This window comes from Anneissia japonica, unplaced genomic scaffold (assembly GCF_011630105.1).
Source record: "Anneissia japonica isolate Jap-2015-1 unplaced genomic scaffold, ASM1163010v1 scaffold1810_len1271414_cov176, whole genome shotgun sequence".
In the NCBI taxonomy this organism is placed as follows: Eukaryota; Metazoa; Echinodermata; class Crinoidea; order Comatulida; family Comatulidae; genus Anneissia; species Anneissia japonica.
Window position 1 is genome coordinate 209,262 of NW_022702449.1, and position 16,671 is coordinate 225,932.

Here is a 16,671-nt window from a genome sequence, read left to right on the forward strand (position 1 = left end):
CTCCTCCAAATATGGGTATTACTGTCTTAAATTAAATATGATTACTACTGTATCATTATTATTATCAACATCATCACTATTTATTATTATTATTATTATTATTATTATTATTATTATTATTATTATTATTATTATTAATATTATTATTATTATTATTATTATCGTTGTCGTTGTCGTTGTTGTTGTTATTATTATTATTATTATTATTTATTCTATACAATTTATGTAGCATTTTATTTACCTAAATTTGTTTCTATTATTGTATTTATTTATATCATAATGATGTACAGTGCATATTTTATTAGTTGGCTATAAGTTTGATTGATTTATTCCGATCATTTGTTAATATCATTTATTCACATACCATTATTTTAATAACATATCAACTTACCTGTTCGGGATAAGTATTGGTTGGAGCATCTGAAACTAAATAATTGAAGACAGATTTTTAATAAAACGTGATTTTAATTAGTAAACGGTAGACATCAAGTAGATTAGCCAAATTTCTATTAAGATTTTTATTTCAGCTTTGTTTAAAGAAGGAGACCCTTTCAACTAAACACGACATCTAGCTAGCTGATATGTAGGGCCTTCTGTGGTCTCCTTGTCAATTTGACTATGGATTGTTCCTACAATAAAAGGACTAAAAATATTACAAAAAGATGTGCCATGTAAGATAGGCCCTAGAGATAATGACCTTAATCATTTTTTTTCTTGGGAATTGAATAATTTTGTTAATATCAATCAATTGGCCAATCAATCGACCGACTGATCCATCGACCAGTTCATAAATTAGTCAATCAGTTACCAGCCAATGAGTGTGTCAGAGTCAGTAGGTTAGTCAGTCAGTCGATCTAGTCAGTCAGTCATGCAGGTATATAGAGAAAGATACACCGACGCAGGGAAAAATCGTCTTATAGACTATTTAATAATATCTTGGTGGGGGTTTAAAAATGTGGGGGTAAATTCTTATACAGGCCTGTGTGCAGTGGTGGCTCCAGAAATTTACTGACATGGGGTCCGACATGTCCGTCAGGAGGTCCGAACCAAGGGGCCATGTTCCGGAATTTATTAATCCCTGGCATGATTCATGGGAGAGTTTTTATGGCTAGTTGCCCTAAAATTTTGCTTTTGACCATAATATTTATTATTCTCCTTCGATGTATAACAACCACCATTTTTATTCATCACTGAATCAATTGCAGTACAAAATTTTTTGATATATTTTACCTTTTAAAAAGTAAGATAAGAACATAGTCCTAAATATTAGAGATTGGCTCTCAACAAAGTGGATAGGAAAATGTTTTATTGTAGCAGGAACTTTTATATAAAATATGTGCAACAGCAAAGCACTATGTAAATATACTAGTACTACTAAATGTGAGTGACGAATATAAATAATAATATAATTAAATTTTGAAATTCAAAAGCTTTCTGCTTGTGGGTTGTGAGGTGCCTAAATATGTGGGGTGCAGCGCTTCGTATCTGCAAAGAAAGACGCTTTACAAATTTTCTGATTGGATTGGATTCTATGGATTGTTGGTCGACACACAAATCCCATGTCCACATGTAGACTTGTATGATTAACATGTACAGTATACGCATTATAATACGAAAATATACATCTATATGGGGAGGGGTGCATGGGCGTCGATCGGTATGGACAGGGAACACACTCCCACTTTTCAAAGTAGGGGGGACATCATATCAATTGTCTCCCCACCCTCCACTTTTCACCAATCTTCTGTAGTTAAACCCCACTTTACAAAACGAGTTTCAAGAAAAACAGCAATTACGAAATTATTGTCATGAATTTTGTCTGTTCACTTGTGCTCTGTTGCAAGTGCGGTGCATACTTCCGGACCAAAATCGAATAAAAACGCAATTGTGCGCACATTTCGTAACCAATCAGTAACCACTCCATCGATATTATGGATGCAACGGTTATTAGAGGCTAAGTTTATTGTGAAAACAAAATTATAAGTGTGTAAACCTATTAGGCCCACATTTTCACAAACTGAAAAATGCACAATTTTTAATATAAACGATTTATTCCTTTTTGTATATTATTAAACCCAATATATACTAGTATTTAATATTATCTGCCTACATAGATTCATGTTTTCCTAATCTAAAAAAATTATAGTTAGTTAATTGAATTTTATATAGCTGTTATTAAACAGTAATTATACAGCATTTGACAAGGATAGATCTATCAATTTCAACTTATTTAAGTAGTGACACCAAGTTTATGAACTCCGATGTTACGCTGACACAATCTCGCCATGGTGTCATGATAATGATAAATTAAGTAAAATCATGTTTATGTTTTTAAAATAAAAATGCTAACTAATGTTTTGTGTGCTTCCTATCTCCCTAGTCCTGTTTGATCGTAGCCTAAATTAGACGGTACCGTAGTATTTCCACTCACAATAGTGCAGTCGAAATACTATTTGCAAAAAGTGAAATTAAAAAAGGTGATAAAAGGAAAAACCTCTTGATTGATTTTAAAAGTACTGTACACGCAAAGAGATTAAATTAGAATGATTATAGTGACTGTTTTAAGTTTATCTTATTTTCTTTTCATGGTTCGAATACCTCACATGCTAATCAGTAGATAATAAATCAATATTTTTATGAACATTAGTTTGCACGAAATATATAAGCGGGGATGATTGTGATTACCAGGATAAATTGAAAAACTTGTTATCATGAATAATTATATAAATGGCAGATGCAAGGGGGTTCAGCCGCTCCACCCTCTCTAATTTTGTTCAAAATGGAGAAAAAAGAAAATTATATTCAAATTTAAGTCTGAGAGTACCATTTCCGAGTGCCATAATCATAAATTTTCTTACCTCAGCCCTCACCATGGTCATGGTGAAGTGCTCTACACTCCATCTGTAAAAGCCCTTCCCTGGGCCCCCTCTATTTGGAATTTCTGGACCACTGTATTTTAAAAATGTAGTGTGGAAATAAATGTTAATTGCATTCCTTAAAATCAATTAGATACGACATACTGAAATGTTATAGACGCAATAACTTCCGGGATTGGGCCTGCGGCCAAAGACTTTCTTATTTTGCAATTTGTACCCCCACCCCCCCCCCCCCCCCCCCCCCCCCCCCCCCGGAAGAATGGGGAATATTTTTTCAGTTCAGTTATAAAGTTTTCAGATTGATGGAAGGTATTTGGCCCTTTCGTAAACCCGCTGTGCCAATCCTGAGCTACCGTGGCCAAAATTATTTAGTTTCTACGTATGAGCTAGTTTGTGCTTCGTAACTCGATAGAGTTTGTGAAAAGAAACTCAATAATAATGACAGTGCTTCCTCCATGGACAGAAAGTAGGCCTATACTGATCACTAACTAAATTGATTTGGTTATAGTCTGAAAGAAAAGAAAAATACAGGATATTGAAAGTAGTTTAGAGCCATTTTGTAATTCCAGCAAATATTCTTCTTTCTTTTAAATTTCAAAATACAGGTCTCCCTCTAATTAAAGACCACCTCCAATTAAAGAGCACTGTGGTCTCACATCAACAACTGTCTTTTAACTTTACCATTCTAATTAGAGTCAACAGCTGCTAACGACCATAGAAACCCTGGTCTCAATAGTATAGTCTTTAATTCGAGGGAGATCTATATACAGTAATCTAGGACTGTTTACACGTTCTTCTTTTTTAAACGACTCTTTTACCAAAACACATAAATATAAACATCCTCTTAAGCAATTATTATTTTGTGAGAGGCCAGCTTCACCAAAGTGGTGGCGGGCCAGCTTCACCAAGGGTGGGGATAAACTGACCGACAGGTGTACGTCAATTTCGAGAGGGGGTCCAGCGAGCTAAGACCTCGTTTGAAAACCAGGGATAATGGAATTTTCACTGTTTCGTGGTTAAAACGTATCATCACTTTTTTTTTTTTTGGGTCCGAGTCGTGAACGAAGGAGGGGCCTTGCCTGTCTGGCGGCAAGTGGTGCTATGAAATGTTATGATTGTAATTATTATTATTATTATTATTATTATTATTATTATTATTATTATTATTATTATTATTATTATTATTATTACTATTATTATTATTATAACTTAGTTTTTGGCCATCAATGTGAAGAAATATTTAAAAGTAGCCTCATTTTCATCTGTCCAAAGAGGACGGCAAATATGTTACAGGTAGTAAATAATGTTTGGTCTGCCTAATACGTTTATCCAGGACTTTGTGATAATCAGTAACAGTGTACTTCAACCCACTACCTGTTTAACCTCTCACCCACAGATACAGGCATATTTCCAGTTAGCCTGTGTAAAGTGTATACTTTGTTACTTTTTATGGCTTTACCTTCACCGTTTTTAATAGGCAAGCTATATTCAACAGTACTGTAATTATGTTATCGAATGAGTACTACACTTGAGTAAAATGTATTTTTATAACTTTAAATCTTTGTTACAGATCATTAAAATGTTCCCTGAAATGCACAACATGTAGGCCTCCTCTCCTAATCCTAATGAACCAATCATGAAATCTTTGAAAGAACACTTGGATAATACTTATATTATTTTAAACAGGTTAAACAATAAATTAATGATAAATTCTTTAGATGTCATATAGCAAATACGTCATAGAGTTGAAAAAGTTGCAACATCATTTCTGTTTACACAATGCATTTTCTGAAGGTCTCTGCTGTATGAACATACTGTACTAAAATCTAGAAAAATCCTCAAGGGGAAGTACGTTTATTTTTTTCAAAATGGCCGCCCCGTGGACCACTTTCTAAACATTTTTAGCAAATACGCTCGACCACGCCCAATTTGCTCTCGTCGGAAACCTCGGACCACCCCACCCACCCCGCCGTCTGGCAAATCCTGGCGCCACCATTGCATCCTGGAGACTTGAAACTTTAAGTTTGGAATTCGGGTCCCGAACATAATATTTTTATGTCAGGCTTGTTCAATGGCTACAGGGAATCAGGCTTAGATTAGTTCGATCATGTTATTACCGTGACCGCTTAGTATTCGAGACATCGAATGTCAGTTGTTTTTTATTTTGCATTTATGTTTGTAGTGTTAATGTTACAGTGTTCTATTTTCATTAACAGGTTTTGTTACAAATTGGTTTGATATAAGATTATATTGTAACTGGTTCTTCGGTCAAGTCAACTAAAGTGTGTCATTGTTATGACTGCATTCCAAAAACTCCTATACACGGTACAATTTCACGCTTTCGGTTAGTGTACACTAAATAGGAGAACCTCTTCAGGGTTCACCTTCATTAAGAAGGCAATTTTCGGTTCCAAAGGTATCCTCTTAATAGGTGTTCTGTTGTAAACTGTTTATTCTTACCAATATAAGCCGCCACGGTGCGCTTGACTTCTACAGCTGCTACTACTACATAGCCTTGCTCTCTCTCTGACATCTTCGTACTTTTTCAGAAAAGGCAGATCAGGATTCCGAAATACTGTATGTGTACACAGATAACAAGATTTATAATATACTGATTTGAATCATTGTCATTTCCTTATAACAATTCACTGTCAATATATTATGCAAGAAAAATACTGTAAAACAAAACATTGGAAACGAGGGCTGAATCTCGGTTGAGGTATGAACTTGATCCGCGCAAGTTAAACTGCAAACTTAAGTTAAAAAAGTGTACCAATTTACAATACTTTTAGAACTGTTTTAGTAAGCTGACTAAATAACTGATTTCTAAAATTCGAAAATTAAGCCCAATAAAAAAAAATCTGAAAAAAAAATTGAAAATGTTTTTTTTTTCATTATTGTTATTATGTTTTCATTTATTTTATACTAATAGTTAATAGATATTGTTTGTATTATCGCAATCATGTTTTACTTTGAATATCAATGCACCAGAAAACAACCACAGGGTTGTGTGGGGGGGGGGGGGCTGATTAACTAATAATATTTGTTATAGTGCCTTGGCATGAGTACGCTAGGCGTTCAGTGTGTAGATCTAAGCCCCCGAAGAGTTAACACACCAGTGTGTCACCAGGCATCACAGCCCATCACGTACAGTATAGTGTAATGAAAACAGTTTTTAGAAGTCACAAGAAGAAAAGAAAACAGGAATAAAGTAGTATGACTACCTCATCAATTATACCGATACAGTAAAAAATCAATGATCTTACCTTAATGCAGTTCGCTTAAACAATATTGCTAAGAATTATTTATAAAAAGGATACTAGGGTGTCTTATCAGATGTATCCTTACATTTGACAATGTATCTACAACATTACAAGATTTATATCAGTGCTGTTCAAACATAATTTAAAAACAATTCACTTCATTTCTACGAATGCCTGTTTTGTTAACAACCAATATAATGTATATAGGACCTATATGTATTTATCAAAGTTCAAGTGTACAGTAAACACCGTCTATATATAATTTAAAGATTTCCGAAGAATCGATATATCAGCAGACAACAAATACATTTTACCAAAAAAATAACACAACAGTTTTAATCTTCATGTAGGCCTATGTGGTTGTTTAATGCTGCGTGGTCTCTATGGCTCCGAAAATGGCATGTTTCGGTAGTCAACTTCCTCGCCAGTGATTAATGATTGCGCACCTGCAATCGGTATGCAGCGATAGCACCAGCAGTGGGGGGGGGGGGGGGGGGGCCCCCCCCCCCCCTCCCCCTTTGGAAAGGCCTGGATCCCGTTTTTTTTCGGCGCCACAACGAGGTTGTCGGATAAAAACATAATAATTTGCCAATCCAAAAAACGTTATTTTGATTGCCCTGCCAGAAATTTTTTTTATTCCGGAACCCGAACCAAGGCTCTTGTTGGCCCCTTAGTTCGGACCCAACCGTCAGACATGTCGGACCCCTGTCGGCAAATTTCTTGAGCCACAGGTGTCTGTATGGGAATGGGAACAGTTATAACAACACTTAGCATGGCAATCTTCTTGTAAAAGGCAGTTAAATTTGTTGAATTTCCTTGGAGAAAGGCAAAGGTAATGCAAGCTCTTTGGTATGCTAGCACGTAGACTACCGTACTAGACAACATTAGTTGAGCTCAGCTAGTTCGAAGACGTATTTATAAGTAGCCTGCCACAAAAACAGTTTAATTTCGAATTAGGAATTCGAAATTACGAATCAGTAATTCGAAATTTCAAATTCGAAATTACGAATCAGTAATTCGAAATTTCAAATTAGTAATTCGAAATTTCGAATTAGTGGAGTGTAACATATGTACTTATGTTGCACAAATGGTCTTTCGTACGTGGATGGTGCGGCGTTTACTTATATATAGCTATAATTTTTCATTAATATATTTCAGTTAATACACACATTGTTAATCGTCTGAATAGCGGATTGGACATCCTCCATCCGTGAGGCTAGCGCAGAACAATTTTTCTATGATAGGTAAACCATAAAAATGTTGATTGGTGTGCAATGTCAACCGAAATCTGTCTAGCAGATCAAACACTCGTGTACTATATCTTGAGCAGATAAATTGTTATAGACCTTTAATTTTTATTATATAGTCATTTCAGGAAAAAAAGGTCCAGTTGGAGTTTAGGCTTTACTATTTAAAAAGATTCTTGAATTACCAAATGGAAATGAACAGTACAATTATCGCATCTAAAACCCAATATCGAGAGATGCCTGGTAGACGTCTTTTCCTTTTAAAACAATTAAGCAGAAAGTGTCTTGTGCTTATTTCTAAATTTCATAAGGCATTATTGAACGGGCCCCTAATAATAGTCCCGTGCATGCTATTTTAGCTGAGTCGGGCATTGTACTTGGGTCCAAGTGGCTTTGCACCTGGGTCCAATGGCTGTTTTAACTTTGGTGCCGGGTGGTGCCAGCGGGGGCCCCCTGTCTGGGAGAGCCCCCCCCCCGTCGGGGAGAAAAAGCACAATTCGTCGGGGAGGAAAAAATATTATATGTATTTCTTGCATATTAGTAGACTATAAAATCGATTAAATAAGCCTTTGAAACCCCTAAATTGTCGAAATTTTCGGGGGCTTTGCCCCCAGGACAGTTTTTGGAACCTTTATCGAAGCTCGAACACGCCCACTTTGCATTCGTCGGGGAAATCTGACACCTCGTCGGGGACCTCGGCCACACATCTGTCTCTTATACACATCTAGATGTGTATAAGAGACAGGCCTGGGTCCAGGTGGCTTTATTAACCCGGTTCAAGTTGACTTTGAATATTTGAAATGCACATAAGAGGTGACAACTGCTTCTTCTTTGTCTTACGTAAGACAAAAAAAAATAACAATTTTTGAACAAATAATTGTATTGTTGTTGTTTGCCGGAAGGTGTGCACTGCGAAACACTTTGTGCCCTGTATATGATGTTATGTTGCTTTTTATATATACATATTTTTCCATTTTTTAATTCAAAAATAAATACTAATTGTATTCCTTATATGTGAGAGTTTATGTGTATTTTTTTTTATTTTATCTGATATTTTTCACCTAGGGCGTTTTCTTTACTTTGAACCTAAAGTATGTGGACCCCGAGTCTTTTGCATTTGTTTCTTTTGTGTTTGATGTCTTGTGATGTTCTTCTGTGAGACGCAATAAATTGAATAATGTAAAGTCTGGTTTCCATAGAATCGCTACAAAGTCGCTACAGCGTAGCTGTCCCCAACGCAATCGGGAATGCTACCTGATTCAACTGACCAATCAGCGTTGCCAGAGAAGTCGGACATAGCGTGTAACGATTTTATGGCAACCAGGCTTAAGGTTTCTTAATTTCATTTAGATCTGTCAACACTAGCTGATGAGAAATACCTGTGACCCTTATGGGTGTTATACTGAAATCATCATGGCCAAACAAATCATATATTTTTCTAAAAAATATGTGATGTGGACAAAATATTACACCTGGTATATATACAGGGAAGTAATGTAGGCCATTTCAACACATTAAATAACTATGAGGAATAATATTATATCATCGAGGGTTCCAGGGGGCGGATACCCGGGAAGCTAGCTACGATTATTGGACGATTTTTGGTAAATTATTAATAATATTAGTTTTTAAATAGGCATCAAGCTAATATAGTGGCAGAGATTACATACTTTTTTAGGGGAAAATAGCTGCGCTGTTGACGGTACAGAGCGCCCCCCCCCCCCTATGGATGTAGAGTGCACTTTGACGTGAGCAGTGCCCAAAGATTGCTAAAGATCTAAATATAAACACAAAATGGCGTTCTCCCCGATTTTACGCGTAACAAATAGAAGCGTCGATTTGGAGAAAATACGGTAATCAGTTTTGGGAGAGGGCGTGCTAGTCGTTGCCATGGATCTGAGATAGGGTGTTCGCGTTACGCCAAAGTTAATTTTATAAGATTTTTGGTTATTACCAACAACAATCATCAAAATGAATAGAGGGCAGCAAACATTACGATTTTATCATAGCGTTTCTAATCGTATTTAGCTTACATTATTCTTAGAATATAGGCTACATATATCATCATTTAATCGTTAGTGGTAGTCATCATCATTTCTCTTTCATTCCAATTTAAAATTGGAAAATATAAATAATTTGAATTATTTTTTTCCAAAATTGTTAGTTTGTCGAAGACTGTTTATTTTTAATTGTTTTGTTTTGTTTAAGAACATAAGTAATATGAATTAAATGCAAACGTAGCTTTCAAAACAAACGGAAAAAAATACAAACGAGGAAGGTAAACGTAGCTTTCTTACCCGACTTCCTGTCCAATACAATTATATTACACCCATGACTAATGTTGACATTGATATGTTTTTCCATGGTTACACCAAATTTTGTTCAATTGATCTTGGGCTGGATCTTTGAACCTTGTTTTGACATGCTGCTTTTTTCTTTTTCCCATGAATCGATAAACTCCAAAGGGAAAGGTGATTCCTGGATGTTCAAAATTCAAGGTTTTCCCCTCTTGTAAACGGTCAGGTGGTAAATATTTCTCATTATTATTTCAGTAAATAAGCCTTATGTGTGTATCATATAAAACAATTGAGTAATTGCATACGAATTATGTTTTTTCTAACCTGGTTAAATTTGGATGAATAATCTTTAGGCTGTGTTTACATACTAACTCATTTTGGCGTTAATTATGTGTTGAAGTTCCACATTTACAGTGAAATTATTTGGAAAGGCCTACGTATTTTTTACACAAAAACAAATAAACGCCTGTCTCGAATGAACACCCTTCTCAACAGTAAATAAATAAATATGGTATTTATTAAAAAAAATATTCCTAACATATCTATACAGATTTAATCTATCTTTCGTTCGTTCCTAGACACTTGGTCTAGGACACTTATTGATTTTACATAGGCCTCAAAACCATAAAAAGCAACCAACCAACAAAAAAAAACAAAACAAAACAAAAAAAAAACTCAACTCAAGAAAAATACTAAAACTTCATGCGCTAATAAAGAACTTCTTTGTTAATGCACAATAAATAAATAAATAAATATAGCTATATTAGACATGCTTGTTTCTACTTTTATTAAAATAATAAACTTATCTTAGAAAGGAAATTTGTAATACAGTTTTGATATACAGGCTTATACAGTTTTCTGTGATTACCGTAGGCCTTAAAAGGACATACTAAAGTAATATTATATTCGTCTTCAATAATTGTGTTGCTTCTACATAATTTACTGTATACGTCTTTCTTTGTTTTTCTTAAACCATCTACCTTCCTCAATTTGTAAACTTCATAAGCTTAATGTAATGTGTGCATAATATTTCCTTTTGCTACGGTACCTATTTTCCATTTTTATTAAATATCGTAATTATCTATCTGATTTTTTAAATTTTTTATAACAGAGTATAATAATTTAAAAGTTAGAAGGTATAATCTGTTTTACATGATCCTGATATATAGTATTTCCAAAGAGATATGCCTATAATCCAAATAGATATAATTTAAACCATACAAAAGGATACAAATACGGCCTATAATACACTTTACTCATTGTTTATACAAACACCAAAGTCATTGTGCCAGTAATCATTAACTTTCGGCTCCAATCGAAAGTGTAATTTTTTTTTTAAATGTGTATACTAAATGCAAACACGGAATCCTCGGCTGGATATAGATTAGCTATTGATGCATATGTAGGCAGTATGATTACAGATTAGTTAATGAATCAGAACTCTTTGAAGTAGCTAAAGTAAAGTATTTACATCAAATATAATATTTTAAAGTTTCATTTTCTATGGTACATCACACATATTAATTGAATCTCCATGATTGCCGAAAATCGCTGAGATCATGAGAAATAATGGTGATGTGATGATAATGAATTTTACTATATAAGAGTGGCATTCCCAATTTTCTCACAAAATGTCCCCCACTATTCAAAACAAATCTGCGCCCCTGGTAAAGCCGTGCACCAATACTAACAACAATGAATATAAAACATAGAATATAAAAGCAATCTACGGCAACTATACATTTTTCTTCATGCATTTTACTATTTACCGTAAATGCTCGAACAAGTGCCGCCGGCGCTCAATCGATCACAATCACAATCACAAATCAATTTATTCAATCCAACAAAGTAATACTGTATATCATAATGTTACAAAAAGTATAAAAGAAAATTGAAATTGTAGGATTTTGGAGACTCTCATTGAGACCAGAGGTCGCAAGCATCAAAGCCACCCAGCAAATTAAATAAATAATTAAATTTTGAAAAGAAAACAGAAAAATTATACACATTTTTCTTTTTCATTTTATGTTCAAAAAAGTAATCTAAAGCTTTTCTCTTCTAGAAAAAATTTATAAAAAGCATAATCTAATTTTCCCTTAATTTAATGACAAACTTTATCAAAATAGAATTTTTCTTTTTTTAATTATACATACATATATACATATACACACACATATATATACATATATACATGTATATACATACATATACACACATATATATACATATATAGGCCTATACATATATATATACATATATACATATACATATATATATATATACATATATATATATATATACACACATACATATACACATATAACATATAATCGAGAGTATACATTTCCCTGTGTGCAATGAAACAAGTTTTTATATACAATGTATACATTAAAATGAATAAATAGCACAATGACGACACAAGCATTTCTTTATAAACGTTCATTTACGTTGATGTAACCTAATTTTCCCTTAATTTAATGACCAACTTTATCAAAATAGAATTTTTCTTTGTTTAATAAGAAGCCTTAACCAAATGGACCACTGGGTCATCATTTGAATGTCAAATAAAGCAACTGAAACTTTCACACCCTTTTGTTTATGCGTAATTGAACAGCACTAGTTCCCGATGCACTACAAATAACAGAGATACATTATGATATGTATACTTAATAACGATAATAAAAGTAAAAATAAATATAGGTGTCATTATAGATGAAACTAGTCATTTTTGTTTCGTCAACAATACATCAGTTTGATCTGTAAATACTCCAAATCAATCGAAACAAATGTTGCCTTTCTATCTTTCCTCAAAATATTTTCCTTTATTTTCGCTCACTTTTATTCTAAAGCGAATAATCTTGCTACTCGCCTTTTCCACCTACCTCACTCGAAGTCATATCTTTAAAAAAAAATCATTGGCTGCTTATTTCAACAAAAATGTTCTTATTAATAAAACATATTCTATGCTGCACTTCTATTTTCATCAACGACCTTCTCTCTTGAATTCGACACCAGAATTCCCCCAGCTTTTGTCTTTGCTTAGCAAATGAAAGGCTTCTCACTATTTCGGATCTAAAACAAAAAATATATGGTCAACAAGCTTTTGGTTTTTCTCTGCCTTAGTTCTGTAGAACAACCTACCATTTGGCCATCCCCTGACCATGCCCACTTACGCTCTCTTCGGAGACCCGCCCCAACCCTGGTCGTCGGGATAATGGCGCCCCGCGGGCAAATCCTGGTACCACCCATGGTATCTTTTTCCAAAGCGGTTATTGGGTTTATTGCTCAGTTAGGCTAGTAGCGACAGCCAGTAATGATAAAGATTAAGCCTAGGCTCCTAATCCATGCTCTTTGTTAATGCCCTGAGGGTTTCCCCCTGAATAAATATAAGAAAAGTCAATTGTCAATTAGTGGTTATGTGGTTTACAACCAAATAACTGTGACCCTGTGATACAAGATAGTATAATACATATTCCAAGTATCCAAATGCACGCAATCGTGTCGGGATTTAATATTTCGACATTAATTACCGGTGTGTCATTATCAGGTGGCACAAGGTCATGTTGTTTAAAACGGAAGTGGAATTGGTTACTCTTTAGTATTATGAGAGCAGCACATACTTTGCTGCTCCATGGCTTACCTAATTAGGCTTATTCTATATGTTTGTGAATTTCTAATTTTTTATTGTTTATTTTTTTTGTGTGTTTTGGGGTATTTGTAATGTTTTTATTGTTTTTAGAATGAATGATAAAAAATAAATAAAATCATTCATGCTGTACAAATGGTCGTAATAATACCAAACAACAGAGAATGAAATGTGTTATTAGAGTAGCATTAAGAGATTTAATGAAATGAGTAATGCCACCCACATTTTGTGCTGTTTTGTTAATCTATTTCGTTATAATTTTTAAAATAGCGTTGGATGCCATGATAAAGCACGGTTCCAATAGGCAGAAGATGCCACTGCACGCTACACTGATATGTCGCACTAAAATACTCTCTCTATTTTTCATGCTTTAAATCTAGAGATACAGCTTATGACCACAGGCAGTAACTTTTACCTGGGCTGCATAATATAGAACATTACATTTTGAATGTGTATTTCACTTTTATCAAAACACATTTTAGATGATAATTTTTCATGTAAGATAGCTCATTATCGAGTCATAAATAAATAATTATAAATAAGTATATTGGTGGGAATATTGTATTGCTTGATATTTGCATTGCAAAGTGATAATATATTAATGCTTGCAGTATACACCGCGTAAATAGTTTCAGTCGCCATCATGAGAACTCTCATGATGACTAATGAAGCAACTCAATCGATACGTCGAGACATTCTCAATCTCAACAGAAACATTTTTTTTTTCAGAATTATATACGTGGTGTTACCGCAAACACTTAATGCACACTTATTTTTTTTTTTTTCATATAAGAACTAGTAAAATTTTGAACAGATTAGTGTTCTTATTATTTTGCCGATTTCAGGCTCAAAATGTTCTTATCTTGTTTTTATTTTACACAATTTTCAAACGTAGAAAATAAGTGTTTGTAAAGCAGAATTAGTGTACTGTAAATATTACATAGTCACACCTACTGCAAATGGGGTACCAATAACATTTGTTGGGTTTTCATTTAAAAAAACCAAAAAAAAAACACCCTCATTTGACATTTTACCACAATTTGTTCTTATTTTATTCTTCATTTTTAAGCAATTTCAACCTCATATATAGCCTTATAAAATGTGTTCTTATAAACAAAGTGTGTGTTGGTGGGCATCTACATGTTCAGTGACAGCAGGACAATAGTGTTATGTTTACAGTTTTATCTTTTAAATTTAATGAGATACATTGCTTTCTTTACACAAAATGCCGATTGTCCTGAGAGGATATCAAGTATGGGCAACGAATTTCCCGACAGTGTTACGAGGCCTACAGAATTGTTCTTTAGTACTCTAATGTCGTATTGAGGTCTGCTAATAAATGATTGATCACACGAATCTTGTTTGCCCAACCTGACGTGTTAGCGTACCGAATGCTCAGTACGATTGACAAATGCTTTATCTAAATTTATCAAGTAATATTGCTTTCTTTACACAAAATGTTGATTGTCCTGATAAGAGATAATGCAACAATTAATCAACGAATTCGTCGGCAGTAGGCTAACACGAGGCCTACAGAATTCTTTAGCACTGTGCAAGACGTAGGCTTACTGGGGTCTGATAACATAATTACCAACCTGAGAGATTTGAAATGCGTGTGTAACTATACCAGTTTGCTGGGGGGGGGGGGTCCAAGCGACAGGGAACCACTCCCCTCCCCCGCCGCTCCGACGATATGAGCATTTTTTAATTGTTTTAAAACGATTTCAGGGAGTGTTTGTTGATAATACAGTTACAAAAGCAAAAATATTATTAATAAAGCCAATTTGAGTTTCAATGTAGGCCTATGTTTAATTTGAGCACCCGAACTATGTACATTTTCCTCTGAATTTGTGATAAATCGTTATCACGCCTAGACTTGTGTTAAATGCGTGACAAATTTAGGATCACGCATGTGTTTCTGCTAAATGCGTGTTCATCCAAAATCACTTTGAAATGCTGGACCGTCCCACACGATGTGAAACGGTGGGGAACTATGCAGTTGGCTGGGTGAGAGATTACAGTATAATTTTTTTTTTTAATAAACGACCACTTTTTGACCTATAGTCATTTTCCTGATGATTTTTAACTTATGGTACCCATGGATTATGTTTATTTGCATTTTGAAATGCAAACTGAAATGAGTGAATTATTGTGGTATTATGTCTTTAAAAATTCCATATGACACAGATTTGTGCCAGAATCGACGAAAAGTGGTTTCCATTTTGATCTTTACCCTGCTGTTTTCCGGTTGTTTTGTGTTCTGCACTTAGGATCATACGGATTACGGTCGACTTCAGTGGCACCATAAGGACTCTGTAGCCTGGTTCACGTCGAACTTTATCTAGATATACCCGTCTTGAAACATGATACGATAATCCCCTAATTGCGTTCGATGCCAAGTTAGAGCCAGATAAACAGCCAGCCAGTTTCAGGCCGTCGACGTCACACGATCGAAAGGCTTGTTTAATAAAACATCTACTGTATTTTACGAACCTCTAGTACCCTCAATTGTGTTGTTTACATGCACTTCGCGAAAATCTAGCTTCGCGGTGTCAAATAAGTTGCTGACTTCCACACACTTTTTTATTTCGTCATCATAAACATGTGCGCTCATTTGAACGACTGGCGTTGGTGGTAGTTCGTTGAAATTGAATTAATAGAGACTAATATAGCAGAAATAGAAAAGATTGAATTGTCAATAAATAAATACAACAAATCTGATTTTATTATTAAGAAAAATATCACTTTGAAAAACGTACGCAATCGGACTTTTTAACGTTATTACTTGGTCGATGATGCAAAGGGCAAAGGTCATTGGTAATATCGACTATTCGTAAAACGGCCGTTTGCTGGGTGTTTACCCAAAATATTACAAATAATTTCTGAAAACCAGACTAATGAGACTACTTCGATGCTGTTGTAAGCATTGTTGAAGTACGTTGTTGCCAGATGATAATGGTGGTACAATACAACAAAGCTGGCTTAGATGCCTACGTTACGTAATCATGTCCTTGTAATCCGAGCCGACTTTACCGTTAAGCAAGTTAATTTACCGTTATTCTAGTAAAGTTAAGTCACTTAACTTAAGTTTAACTTAAGTGACTTAATTCCTTTAACTAGCTATAATTGAGTGGTTCACGTCGAACTTTTAACTAGTTAAGTGGATGTATATCTAGATAAAAGTTCGACGTGAACCAAGCTCACGAATGGAGGCATCACCACAAAACAGCTTGGTAAAAATTACTCCGTTTTGATAATAAAAAAAAAAAGTTCGTTTTAGTTTCAGCATGTTCAACATCCAGAGAGCGAGTGTTTACGTTCTGGAGACCACTACAAGTGAAT